Genomic DNA, 5,278 nt, shown 5'->3' on the forward strand with positions numbered 1-5,278 from the left:
TGTATTCAGTATTTATATATATATAAAGAACAGTATTATATTTACTCTATTGCTTCAAATGATTCTTTTAGATTGCATTACAAAGATGGGCAATAAATTTTTTCCATCAAAGTAATGAACGACTTGTTGGTTTACGTTAATAAATATGAATTAAATGTCGCCTACTAACTTTATTAAGTTAGTTGTAAATAGTTTTTAAATAAGATTTAACACAACCTGAAACAGTATGGAAACTGTAGACATGAAATATAACTTCTGTATTATTTAACAACAAAAATTTAATACAAGTTAATTTTTGTAAACTTGTCAAAAGAGAGCATCTTGTTTTGGACAAGAAATGATAGAGACTAAAGCCAAGTGTCCACATAATTTCACTGTACCAACTCAGCATACAATCTCATGATTTTTGCATATCTCATTGCTGATATCCACTATGCTTCACTCACACTATCTGCAAGAAAGGATAAATCACATCAATAACAATGATGCAATTATCTTAGTAATATACTGTTCTTCAAAGGAAAAATGTATAGAGGAAACATTAATTCTGAATACACAAGAAACCTTTAGTGTTATTGCTTAGTGTGGTTTAGCAACTTTTGGAATGATTGATTTGGGTTTGAAGACAGATGACTTGTTTGACAATAAATTCAGCTATCGGCATTGAAATTAGTGAGTTGAATTTACTGTCCCAACTCAGTTTTCTTGAATTGAAATTGTGCCAGCATTATGTTAAATATACCAGAATCTATGGTTTCAAGATGACAGGTCAACAGCTCACACCAGAAACAAATTCATGGGCTGGCAGAGTTGAAACAAAACAGAAAAATTGACAGCAAATCCTCTAAAATGTTGCAAAGTCATGCCTAGTTTTAGGATTGCAAGAATGCATAGACAATAGATGCTACTTCATGGATACACTACTCAAACAGTGATTAGCCATGTTAAATGTATTGAATAATCACTATTTGAATAGTGATTATCCATGTTAAATGTTTTGCGGTTACATGCAGAATGATTATAATTTAGCATAATTACATAACTTGTATGTTATTTAATTTAAAACAGTCAAGTTAATCTGCAAGTAAGTAATTGAATCATTAGTCAACTAAATTTGGATTCTTCAAACATCTTTTGCCTTCAAATAACAGCTTTGACAAAAAACCCCATACCGATTAGGAATACTACCAAACTAAAATACAAACAAAAATCTATTATATAATTTTTAATTGAAATACTGTTATTAGATATAATATTCTATAAAAATATCCTATGCACAAAATGGACTAGACAGCAAAGATATATTTCCTTTTAAAAGTAACATCAAGAAACTAAAATCAACTGAACAGACTGCTACCTGAATTGCACAAACCTCCATTACTGGAATTTCACCTTTAGTAGACAACAATAACTTAAAAATTTATTTATAGTTAAAAATTGCAGGAATAGTAATTCTCTCGTTTATATATTCTAACATTTTTGACTTTCAAATATTTCAACCAAGACTTTGCCAATGCATTTTTGAGTTTATTTCTAAACCAACTATAAATTTATTAACAAAATAATATTAAGCCATTTATATACACACACACACTAAAACTGATATAAATAGCATCCAGAGAAACCAATTATTCAAATTTTCATCTCAATAAATAATATGAGCTTCAAAATATAAACAGGATGCACACTATCTTTTACATCCTAATACTCCACTTTATTTCTACCATCCATTTTAGAAATTTCATTAAAATGCTATATTTTTCCTAATCATAGTATAAAAGAAAAATTTAAAATGACAAGATGAATTAGGTTTCAGCTAATGTTTATCTTGTCATATGATCCAAATTTCCCAGAATGTTATCAATACAAAATATACATTTTAAGATTCCATATAAATATTGACAAGAAATATTAAATTTAAAAACAAATTTTATGCATGTTGAAACAGTTTACAGAAAAATCCTCAAAACTATCTTATCAGATAAATATCAAGAACAAAAAATGGCATTTGGATAAACACCTGCTTCACAACAGAAAGATCAAGTGATGTATATATGACGATAAAAAAAACAAAAAAATTTTATAATTACAAAACGTCTAATTAATAATGTTCCTAAGATTCACCTTAGGAATATTACCTTCCTCTGTATTCTCAGTTGAGATGGTACTGTTGTTGTTGGTTAAGTTATGGCAACGCAACACTTGGGCGCTCTGCCTAGGGGGATGCCTTCCGGGAGGTCTTTTTAAGGAAACTGGCCTCTACTTAGGCATTACAGATGTGGAGAAAACCCGGAAAACTCCACATGGCCAGCACGTCCGAGCGAGGCACGAACCCACAACAGAACTCCCAGTGCTCATGGTACGAAGACAGCTTGGCCACTGGTGAGCACTGAGATGGTACTAAGGAATCAAGAGTAAAATTTTTCATTTAGCAATTATGGAACAACAAGCTATAGTAAGCTATGTAACAAGAATGTTGAAAACTTCAATAATTTAAAAGATCTAACTACCTAATCCAAGAAATTATTATAATGCAACTAAATAAGATTTTATATCTTTATATGCATAAAATTATTGTTTGATATTATACAACAAAGATTATTAACTGCACGAAAAACTTTGTTCTTTTTATCTAGTATCTTTCAATGTTTTCTGTGGTGGTTTTTATTTAAATTTTAGCAATAAATTTATAGCTGTTAGCCAGATTTGATTATGGTTTCTGAAAACAAAGCATAAATTAATGGCTTAAAATATCAGGTTTTTACTAATGCTATAACCAGAAAGCTTGTTATAATTAAATTAAAAATCTGAAATTACATAAAAATTTATATAAAATATTTTAACATTTTAATAGATGTTATATTCTAAATATTTCTGTACTGTTTATAAGTATGTTTCCTTAAATATGAAAAATTAGTGCATAGAAATTTTTGTATATTTAATGTTTTGATTTCAAATTTTATATTAAAAATGCATAGTATTTCAAATTAAGCATATGTAGGCATAACCTGACAAAGTTAGAATGTTTTGCTTAGCTTTGAAGTCTACACAAAATCAAAATCAATCCATTTAATCTAGTAACAGGTAAGACTACAGTAATTTTATCAAATATCCCAGAAAATTATATTTTTTCGATTGATAAACAAAAAATTTATTAAAAATGCAGGAAATCCATTCTATTATAATTCAAACTGCATTATTATATACTATTAGAATGTTTATCCAATAAAATCAGGTATTAAAAAAGGAACAGGAATTAAGTATAAACCTATTTCTGAACGATTGTTAAACTTATAATTACATCCAAGAATATTTCATTTTCAGTTAAAAATTTTTAATAGGAAAATAGAAGTTTAACAGAATGCAGGCAGAATTCAATAGATAGTCATTTAATCCATGTATATTAATACAGAAAAAATGCAAAAGAACACATGACTTTTAATTACCCATTACAAATCAATAGTTAAAAAAATATATTCAATTTTAAAATTCTAAACATTGTACTATTTTTAAAAAACACTCCATTATTTCTATCTTTCTTAGCCTTGTATAAAGAAAATTTAACCAAAAACTTGTACAGACTTTAAAGCAAAAACCATCCTTTAAAAAGTATAGAATAAAAAACTACCTGCTGAAAAAAATTGTTGAACATACCCAAAAATTTTCAGTGTCAAACTGACCAACCAACAATTAGAAAAACTTGTCTGCATTCCAAGCAGAATAAATTCTTTAAATGTTTTTTTTTTGGGTCAAAGTAAAATAAATTTTTCCAAATTTAACTTAAAAGACAAAGCAAAAAAAATTCAAACATTTTTAGATCAAAATTCACAATGCAAAAGGACAACGTATTCCAAATATTAGTAACTTAATTTGCAATAATTTCAGTCCAACACAAAGATTCAAAAAGGTCTTTTGGTAAAGTTATTTGTTACATCAGCAGCAGTATCATCTCAATAGGAAACAAACATAACAATTTATTGATTTCATATTAAAAACAAAACTATTTGATTATTATTGAATTCAATTCTAAAGCTTACCTATGTAATATGGATAATTTGGGGTTTAACACCACACAATCAATAAATGTATAAAACTATATATTTCTTAATATAATTAAATGCAATTATTAAACAATTACTTTTCGTTTCCATATGGTGACAAATCATAAAATTAAACAAAATTTTTTTTAATGAAAACAATTACACCGATTTTTTTAAAAATCGCATTTCAAAATCACTTAGCAGTAACTAAAATAAAGTTCTTTATTAGCATCAATACATTTAAAAATTGATAAGCAATTCCACGTTTACTATTCTTGAGAAACAACTAATAAACTTTAATATATTGAATAAAATAGAGACACGGAATTATCTACAAATATAGCAACGTGAATAAATTTGAATAAAAACTTTAAAATATTTTCTTTTGCGGAACACTCGACATAGGTTGACAAAACACCAGTATTCCCGCAGATCATCAGTAAGGACCACCAATTAGCAACCGGCGGTCCGCAAGAAAATTTGGGTGTCTGTGGAGAAATTTGGACGTCGATCAACTCAACGTTACGCAAAGTATTACAAAAGAAATGCAAAATGTTTAGTTGCCTTTTTTCACTCATCAGGGATTTTTTATTTGAATCTAAAACTAAATACGAAGCGACAGTTATCAATAAATAATGAACAACAAACAATATTGCAAGTGAAACCATCATCCTCGGTGAAAAAGTGCCAAGAATCTACAAAAACTTATTTCAAACAAGCAGCGACGAACTTTAGGTCAACATCAATTTGTTATATTTAAACAAGAGAGTTTCGTATTAAAATCATTACAGTAAAATCAAACTTTTACGATCATTATTCTACAGATTTCGTATTGTTTAACGATAGCGGTCCGCGGGATTCAACGCTAAACTCGCAATTTTGAATCCCGCCAGGTAAAAAAAGGTTGCAGACCACCGGTTTAAATAATGGAATAAGCGCACGTTTTATATCATTTGAATCGTAACGGGATAAAACGAAATCCAACACCGTAATTTCATACACGTCCAAACCGCGTAAACACCACAGAAACGCGATAAAAATCTCGAATTATTTTCGTCGAAGAGTAAATCTTCCGTCCGTTCGCCCGAATTCGATTTCCCGTAAAGAACTTCCGACCGCTCGCTCTCCATCCGAACAACACAAGCAAATTACATACCACACATTCCATTGAATTACACAATAAAAAATTACTTCAGGTATTATATAAATAAATCAAATTATTAATATATTTTTTTTTT

This window comes from Centruroides sculpturatus, unplaced genomic scaffold (genome assembly GCF_000671375.1).
Source record: "Centruroides sculpturatus isolate CEXI.00-Female unplaced genomic scaffold, Cexi_2.0 scaffold180, whole genome shotgun sequence".
NCBI classification, from domain to species: Eukaryota; Metazoa; Arthropoda; class Arachnida; order Scorpiones; family Buthidae; genus Centruroides; species Centruroides sculpturatus.